The 9,589-nt window shown below is 41.8% G+C and overlaps 1 protein-coding gene across 2 annotated transcripts in view; it reads left to right on the top strand.

Moving 5' to 3' along the window:
* Positions 1-406: 406 nt before the first annotated feature.
* Positions 407-9,589, top strand: part of ZNF385B (zinc finger protein 385B) — a 344,341-nt gene continuing 335,158 nt past the window's right edge. For both annotated transcript variants that reach the window (XM_039855975.1, XM_039855974.1), the window contains exon 1: positions 407-936. The gene's annotated coding sequence lies outside the window, so the exon portion shown is untranslated. The remainder of the gene's footprint in view (positions 937-9,589) is intronic.

Genomic DNA, 9,589 nt, shown 5'->3' with positions numbered 1-9,589 from the left:
AAATAAAAACGGAGGAACACCCACACAAGAGCCTTTCAGATCCGCGGCGGGGCTGCGATGTCTTCAGCGCTGCGGGCCTTCCCGGGTCCGCCAAAAATGCTGAGGCTGCTGCTCGGTGTGGTCTTCTAGCCGAGAGCTGGTCAAAGAGGAAAAACAAATAGTTTGGCTGACGATCTCCAAGAGAGTTTGACTCTGGCTTGACTAATATGTGAAAGATCCACCCCACCGCGCCGCTTGGCATCCTGGTTTTGGGACCTCGGCCGTTGCCAAGAAATTTTTCAGCTACCAGAGCCCCGAGGCCGAGGACTGCGAGGACCCCCTGGTCGGGACGGAGCCTCCTGTCCCTCGCTGTGCGCGCACGCCTGGAAAGGCGGGATTTAAAGGCGGCGATACTGCGGGAGCCTCTGCAGTGTCAACGAGCCCCCGAACGGTCCCGCCTCATTTGCCCTAGTGTGTGTGCCTCGCAAGTCCCTTCCTGGTAAACTGTCACCGGCTTCAGCGCGCGGGAGTGGCGTTGGCGTGTCCCAACCCCGGGGTCCTCGGCCAGGCCAGTGGGCCGGCCGGGCGGGCTGCTGGCTGGGACCCGAGCGCAGCCCCCGCCGGGCGCGCCCCGCGGGCTGCAGGCACACGCCCCTCACCTGGGCGAGGCAGGGCGCGCCTGCGCTCAGCGCTGGGGCCGCGGCCAGGAGCCTCGGCCCCACGTCTGCAAGAGTTGGACAGTTCCTGGGCCTCGCCCGAGCCGCACCCGGGCCGCATCGAGCCGACCTGTCGCGGACGCTGCCGCCGCCACCGCCTGGGCTGCTGCAGATCGTGGAAGAGCGTCTGCGCGAAGCGCCAGCGCAGCCCCGGCGGGACCGCCGCAGCCGCCGGAGCACGAGCAACAGCTTCTCGGCCGGAGGTGCCACTGCCCCACGCGCCAGCGGCCCGCGCGCCGAGGTAAGCTCCGGGAGCCCAGCCCGGCGGGACCGGCGCCGCCTTCCCGCCTGGTCCCCGCCCGCCCCCTCAAGGCCAGCGGTCGCCTCGGTGCGCCGCCGCAGGGAATGGCCCGGAGGCCCCTTCCCGATAGTTTGCACAGTCCCGGGTGCTCCCACTTGTAGAGGAGGACGCCCAGCTGCGCTTGCCGGGGCTATGGGGTGTGAGGCTCCTGTGAACCCCTGAAGTTAGGAGTGGGTCGTGGAAGCCAGAGGCGTGGAAGAGTCCCCAGTGTGGGCTCCTGGGCTCAGATTCTCAAGGACGGGGAGGGGATATGGAGAAGGGGAGAGGACAAGGAGAGTGCCCCTCTGTGGTTAGCCGCAGTGTCTCCACCACCTGGGCTTGGAAGTTTCGGGCTCGATGTCTCGCTTTACTATAGGGGAATGGATATTTGAGGGAAGGAGGTGCAGGAAAAGGATAGCAGCAGAAGCTTAGGGTCCCGAGAGAGTTCTGAAGCTAAATGAAGGAGAAACGGGGGCGGTGAGGCAGAAAGAAGGTCTCAAAGTTTGCACTTCCTGGGATCCCTGAGTGGGGTCTGGGCTACCAAGCGCTGGGTGAAGGTGTCAGCACGGTATGGAAAGACACTGTGGGACTGCGGAAGGGACAAGGAGAAGGGCGGGGGAAGACCATCTGTTTCACCACTGTTATTTGCGGGGGCCGGTAGGGAGAGCTGGCAGGACGATGCTTCTCCGAATGCTTTCCCAGGCTCTGGAGGACATTTTTTTTTTTTTTTTTCATGGTAACCTGGTTGGGGAGTGTTGTGGTCCTTCAAGGAAAATAAATTGCCATCAAACCCCCTACCCCCATGGGTATAAAATAAATACAGTTTTGGAATGCTCTCAGAAGGTCTTGGCTTAGCCAACGTCCTCTTCATTTTCGTAGAGAGATGTGGTTTGCAGTTCCTTTTGGGTTTTGCTTTGCGCAGAAACATCACCCCAAGGTGAATGCAAACTTTGTTAATATGTAGCAAAACATGTTCACAAAGAAGAAATAAAACATTTGCTTTATAGAGTCCAGTCTAAAGCTTGGAAACTGGCAGCTTCTGAACAATGCATGAAGCTGTAGGAAATGCAATTCTCAAATTAAAAAGCCTTTTCATAAAGTCAATAAGCTACTTCCTAGATAAAGTTGAAGATTTTGGCTTGAAAGTCTTCCCTTAAATATTTCAGGGCCGGATTTCACTGGTTTTTCAGAGTCCTTTTATCTTATTTTAATGCCATATGTGCATTGAGTATGTGCTATCCCATCCTTGTAATAGATAAATTCTCATAGAATGCGAATACTGCATTGTAAGTTCTGTTATTGCTTGAGGTTTTTAACGTGGAAAAAATTTTTATTTGGTCAAAGTGTTGGCTGTAGTTCTGATTCTATATTCCCATAAATCAAGCATTTTTGGATTTATAATTTACGTCCCTACTCATTTCCAAAAGTGATTTGAGGAAGCTTGGAATGAAAACCACAAATCAAATAGCTATTCTTGTAGCTCTCCTTGACCTCAGTTGAATGCATTTGTAGTAAAATGCTTTTGAGAAGGTGAATTCTTCTAACAAAGAAAAAATTACTGTCCTTTCTGGAATCATCCTAGTGATATAAATGTTTTGCAGTACCATTCCTTATGTACTTCATTTGCATTCTATTATTTTACATTGCAGGAATAATGGTCTCTTTATAGAAGTTTAATAACTGCTAAGTAGCATCTTTGATAAAGAAAAACAATGTCGATATTTTATAGCTTTTTACCAATATACAGAATCACAGAGCAAAAAAGAGAATGGTGAACTGAATGTATCCTTCTTGAACTGAGGCAGAAAGGAAACCAAAGGAGTTGTATCCTCGACGGTCAAACCAGAGAAGGAACTGTCATTAGTACTTGTCACCCAAACATGGCCAATTAGGGAGGCCTGTCACCAGTTGGAGGATAACTTTACAAAGTGTAACTATTATATACAGATCTATCAAAATATATCAGGTGTTCTCAGCATTCTTTTTCTCAGGCTAGTGACCTGGTTCAGAGAGAGGGGAAAAAAATCCTGCAAAACAAACACAACTCCAAAAGGCAAGGTGTCTACATAGAATAATGCTGTGTGGAGCTTCCACCATGGAAGAAAAAAGAATCTTAAATCCTTGAATTGCCCTCCCCCATTTCAGATGTTTTTCCTTCCAGCTGAGTCTGAAGATATCATGGCTTGATTTTTAAAACAGCAACAAGTTTTATTTAAAAAATACAAGCAATTTGTTTACTTTTTTCGGGAGCGACTACTTCATTTGTGAAAATCTTTAACAGAAGTAAAGAGCAAAATTGGCTTTCTGTTGTTCCTATAGATCCTGTGTCTTCAGTGATCTAAAGAACAATGACTATGTTTGGCTCAATTTCCCGCTGCTTTTTATTTGCTTCTGTATTTTTATTGTGACACTTTCTGCCCAGCCCCACCATTTCACTATCTGTTTGCTACCTCCTTCATTCTGGTGTCTGTTCCCCATGTATCTCAATACGGTCTTTTTATCCTACCTTTTCTTTCTTTCTTTTTCTTTCTTTCTTTTTCTTTCTTTCTCTTTCTTTCTTTCTTTCTTTCTTTCTTTCTTTCTTTCTTTCTTTCTTTCTTTCTTTCTTTCTTTCTTTCTTTCTGCAGATTGCTCTTGATTCTCTTTGCTTTATTAGATGATCTCCTTTTTTCATGTTACTTTTAATTCAGTGGTGTCCTTTTATTAGGTAGAGTATTTTCCTAAAGTAACATCCCATCTCTACTTTCCCTCCTAAATTTCATATTGACATTTCGAACCTCCTACGAGATGGCTTTATATTACTCTCAGGTGCTTTGAATCTAACGGGTCTAAACTCTAATCAACATCTTTGTCTTTCCATAAACAAGGGTGACTAATTTCTGTATTTCTCCCAGTCACCCAGGAGCTTCTCAATATTTCTGCTTTCCACAAATAGTTCACACAAAAATTCCAGATACTCCAATTTCACAATGCCTCATGATGCCTCTTTTCCAACCTTTTATCCCCATGGTTGTTTAAATTCTTATCCCTTTTTAGAGACTACCACGATGTCTTCCTGACTAGTTTCCCATCTCCAGTCTCTCTCATTTCCAATTCATTTACACTTGGTTTGCAGAATAAGCTTCTTAAAGCAGAGCCAAGCTCAGTCACTGGCTAATAAAGTTTTCCCCAGTGCCCTACCAAATGCCATATAAACCTCTCCTCTGAAGTTTAAGACCCTTTGCAGTCCAGCCCCAAAGTAGCTCCACATTTTTTACTTTTATCTCGTAGAGTGATTGACTCATTTGTTAATTTATTCGATGGATATTTGAGTGCCTGCTACATGCCAGGCACAGCTGTACATAATAATTTTAGAAGTGCCTATGCGTTGGCTCAGTGATATGTTTCAACTTTTATTTTTCAAGGTGGAAATCCACTGTTTTATAAATAATATTATGTGGTTGACATGGGGCCTCAGCAATCCCATCAGCCTCCCCTCTCACCCTTAGTGGTCTCTGAGGCATCATCACAGAATCATGAGTCTGCTTGAAACAATTCAGAAAACACTGCTCTAAGCTGTAGACAGTGGTCCTTCAACACACAGCAGGCCCCTGAGTTCTGCATCTTTGCTTATGCGTATCCTTCTGCCTAAAACAGGCCCTCCCACTTTTCCGTAACCATTTCTGCCTGTCAGAGAGTCAGTACAATGGCTACATGCTTCCCGATCTCCCTCTGAACTCACTTTTGCTCCTCCAAGCCATTTTGCTTGACCTCATCTTGGAGCACAAGTCATGGTCTTCTTCATATACATACGCTTCCTATGTTCTCCCCTAAGGGCACCATGCCAAACATGCCTAACCTCAGGCATTCATTTCCAGAAATATGCTCAGGGCCTGGCATATCATGGGACATTAACAAATAATTTAATTAGATTGAAATCTACCTAGTTCTCTAGTCCCAAATTCTGCCTATAAATAGCTCTTTGCTTGTTTTAACCCCTCAATTCGGTTCTTAGAGCAGAGACACAGCTCCTTAAACTTGTGTATGAATGTAAATCATGGGAGGTCTTATGAAAATTCAGATTCTGGTTCAGCAGGTAGGGAATGAGGCCCAAGATACTGCATTTCTAATAAGTTCCCACGTGATGCTTAAATAGCCAATTCACAAACTACACTTTGAGTGGCAAGGTGTAAACCTCTCCTCTAACGTTTAAGACTCTTTGTCACATAGCCCCAAAGTAGCCCCATAATTTTTTCTTTGACCTCATAGGTCAATTGACATAGATAGATCAATGATGCTTTACAGGTTTGGGAGTTTCTGGCAGCCTCTGCCTCTGTGCCAGAGAATTTTCCTACAGTTAGTGTTTGCTTTTACATTACTTTCTATTTCGGAAGTACTTTAGTCTTTGACATAATTCCCAAAGTTGGATGGAAGGTGTGGTGATTCCCCTGTATTTTCCTCTTGTTTTGCCAATACAGTATTGCAATGGTTATTTCTTGCTATTGTAGTTTTCTCTGGCCAGTTCTGTTGCTTTGTTACATTTTCCTTGTCATTTTCTCGATATTTTCAGATTGTGGCTGTATTCCTTTCTCAGTCTGTTATGATTTTTTTCTTTACTTTCTCTGGTTCTTGAAATTCTCTTCAGATGCCTTGGCTGACTCTCTGCCCCAACTGTTTTCCTATTGCTTCCAAAATTTTTTTGCAAAAGGAGCCCTGAAATAGGGCGCGGGAGACTCCAGCTCTCATTCTGCCTTTTCTGTTGGCATGAGACGTTGGGCAAAGCTGTTTCTTTTCTGGGCTTCTCACTTGGTGTGGATTACACAGCCTCCTGGGTGTAGTTCAGCACTAGGACACCATGTGGGATCTTTACACAGGCCAGAAGGAGCAGATTAGGGAAGAAACAAGGATGGTCCAATTATGCTGCTGGTGTTGGTGTATGCCCCCATCTAGTGTTTCTGTTTTAGATAAACAGCTTCAGCTTCTGTTCTCGCACTTCTAGGAGAAAGACTCTTACGTCTTTAAAAAACAGCTATTCCTTGGCATTTGTTAATCCAGTTGTTTTCAACCCTGCATTCACACTAAAATCATTTCAGGAGCTTTGAAAAAAGTAGTGATGTTCTTAGCTCATCTTGAGGGAATCATTTAATTTATCAGTATTTTTAAAAATCTCTTCAAATAGTTCTAATTCCCAGCCTGGGTGGAGAACTACAGCATCTGAACTGTAAAGGCAGTGTGGAGTACTGGTTAGGAGCAAAGATGGCATTGTGCTGAGTCCAATCTTGGCTTTGCTCCTAACCAGCTTCGAGAGTTTGGGGAGGTTACTTAACGTCTTTGGGCCTCGATTTCTTGATCTGTGAAATGGGTCGACTTGGTCATTTTGAGGAATTTGTAAGAGCCATTGGTGGACTGCTGTGCATACTGTGGTTGTTCAAGAACCAGTAGTGGTTGTTTATCATGATAATCATACTATTAGAATTTTTATCCCTGGCTCACTTAAGGATCATCTTGCCTTAGCTGGATTAACATGCTGACCCCCTGTTCAGCTTCAAGATATTCTGAACAGTATAATCAGTTTGAAAGGAAATTCATGAGCATATTTTTAGGAAGTCAGTGAAAAAAATACAGAATATAATATTAATATTATACGTTAAGAAAAACCAGTAACCTCTTTTTTTTTAATTTGTTTGGTCCCACATCAACTGTAAAATCAGAGATGGATTAAAATACATACAAACTGATACAAAAAGATAACCAGGCTTTTCTATCTATCTCATGAAAAATGACTAGCTCTTTAATAAAGACAGTTCTACCATCGGCAAATAGAAAGGTTTGAAATTCATGGGTCTAAGACTATTTTATTTTGGAAATAAATATGAATGTGCTAAGCCATTACATTTCTGAGTTTATAATGGGAAATAGAATTTAATTTTTTTTTAAAGCGCACACAGAGATATCCTGTCCTTTTTCTTCTCTTTTTGGCTGAGACTCTGGACTATATTATATCAATATATCAGAAAAGCAAAGATTGGGTAAATAGACAGAACATTAACTAAGGGCTCACATATCTCTTTTTTTTTTTTCTAGTTGCATCTGAAAATAATAAAAGGTGTGGTCAGTAGTTTTAGTGGGCTTGGCATACGCAGTAATCGTGCATATCAGGGGTTGTGCTATTGTCCTTGGCATGTGAAAGGACTGCAGTTGAGTGCTGTTGCTCACCTTTTTCTCTTGGAATACAGTGTTTCATTTATGCATTATTTACTCTTTGATAAGGAAGAGTATTTCTCAGTTAAATCTTCATTAAAATTTATTTTCCGTATTGTGATGTGTGTTCTTTTTAACAACATAATTAAGATGCTATGAAATTTTAAGAGATCTTTTGAGCTACACTAAGAAAAGACCCATCGTGAAAAATGATTTGCCAATTCTTTTAAATTTTTGCTTCGGTATACTCATGCTAAAATTGTGTAAAATTCCACAGAGAGCTGTGATTTTTGATGTTTATTTGTTAAAGTGGTCAGTCTGATTGTTACTTTATTATGTAAGGTTTTCAGAGTCTAGAAGCCTGGACTCTTGGTCAGTTTACACTGGTTGCATACCAGATTCTAATTCATCTCAGGTTTAATAGGTTGCTGTTTCTGTGAAATATCAGTTAGGGATATGGAAATGACTACTATTCAGTCAAAGAAAATCATTGTGTCTTTAAGGTTAAAAGGAATCTTTGTGCAAAACCCTTATTGATAATTAGAAAAATAAGATTCAGAGAATTTAGAATATTTAAAAATCGAGCCTAGGGAAATGAAACATTATGAGTAAGTGTAGAAAACTTTTGTTGTTAAACACTAGAATATAAACTTCACATAGAAATTGGGTGGACTCTGTAATGGCCTTAGATTCAATACTTTAGAGGTGGGAAAACTTTCCTTCAAAGACTTTGGGAGAGATGTTACTTTATATGTTATGAAAAATATAATGCTGAGAATAAAGATATAAAACATAAAATGTCACTGTTTGTGTACAAACATACTTGTATATAAACGGACATTTTGATTTTATATGTATGAAATATTTTTTATTTAGATCAATTTGTCATTGCACATGGTCTTAATATCTGGAAATACTGATGTTTAAACACATCTCATTCCCTGCATATGTTGCCCTATTAAAGGTGGAAATAGTATAGCCTAATGGTTGAGTTTAGGAGCTCTAGAGTCAGACTTTGTGGCTGCAAATTGCAGTTCTTCCACTTATTAGCTGTGTGACTTTGACCAAGTTACTCAACCTTTCTGTGTCTTAGTTTCCCAAGTCTAAGAGACAATGAGTGAAACTTCTGTGGGATTATTGTCAGGTAAAATGAAAAACACACATAATAAACTCATAAAGTAGCCATTATTAGACATTATATAGTTTAATAATTAATATCAAATACCTCATAGGTACACTGATTACTTTGCCAAGAGAACTTTTGCAACTCTGATTTTTGAGCCTTCTGTTTGAAACTTACCTTGTATTTTTTGGTTATATATTTTTCTCATCTACTTTTCCTTGTTTACTTTAGGAGAACAATGAAATGAAAGGGGGAGAAGTGGTATGGAATTGTAAGCAGTACGAGGAGTCTTGAAAATTTTTAACTATGCGAAGCACAGGCAAATTTTTAATAACAAAACACCTAACCTGGGCTCTAGGATTTTTAGAAAGACCAAGGGGTCTTTAAACATAGCTTAAAATGTAGCTTCTGTATGAATATGCTTCATGAACTTGGTACACATTTGTAAATCTGGAATGTATGGAAGTGACCCATATCAGAGAGTTATCTGGGTATAGGAGCCAACTCATGTAAGTAGGGTCTGTGTAAGCACGGTGGACTCATTCAAGGACAGTCTCTTCTCAGGCACTTGAATTGTAGTTGAATAGTTACCTGGATCCTCCTGGGTTCATAGGCATTTATTTTATTACTCAAATTGGATTTTCAGTGTCGGAATTTAGACAACAAAATGTTTAGCAAGAAGCAGAGGTAATTGGTGAACTACACGCAGAATTATCAAAGAGTTTAAGTCCATATATACGTAATTACTATATGTTTGGTTCTTAATGGTCAATCTTACTTTTGTAGGAATAAAATTATCCAGGCGCAGAATGTGGAAGGTAAAATCTTAGTCTTGTTCCTTTTTTTCATAATCTTTCCTTGGGTCCCATGCACGTCGTCACCAGGCTGGCCCTACAAACATTTCTAGTACAGTGATTATTGGACTTTAGCTTGTAAGAGAATCCCTGGAGAGCTTTCAAAAAATTCAGATTCTTAGAAATCACCCTTAAGTTTTCTGACTCACCAGGTCTGAGGTAAGTAGGACCCAGTAATCTAAATATTTTATCTAAATATTTTATAAGTATCCCATTTGATTTATGGACCACACATAGAAATTGGTACTAGTTCTCTAGATTAGCACTGGTTCTCAACTCAGAAAGCATATTGGCATTACAGTGATCCTTAGTAAAGGACCAGTAAAAGATGCCAGGCTCAGTTCCTCCATGCTGCATTAACCACAGGACGCTCTTTTGTTTAGCTGCTCTGAGTCACCCATGTGGAACCTGTCAAGTGTGAATTCTAGAGAACCAGGCTCTGTTTTCTCATTGACTT

This window comes from Pteropus medius, unplaced genomic scaffold (assembly GCF_902729225.1).
Source record: "Pteropus medius unplaced genomic scaffold, Ma_sr-lr_union100, whole genome shotgun sequence".
Taxonomy (NCBI): Eukaryota; Metazoa; Chordata; class Mammalia; order Chiroptera; family Pteropodidae; genus Pteropus; species Pteropus medius.
This window is presented reverse-complemented; position numbering and strand designations above follow the sequence as displayed.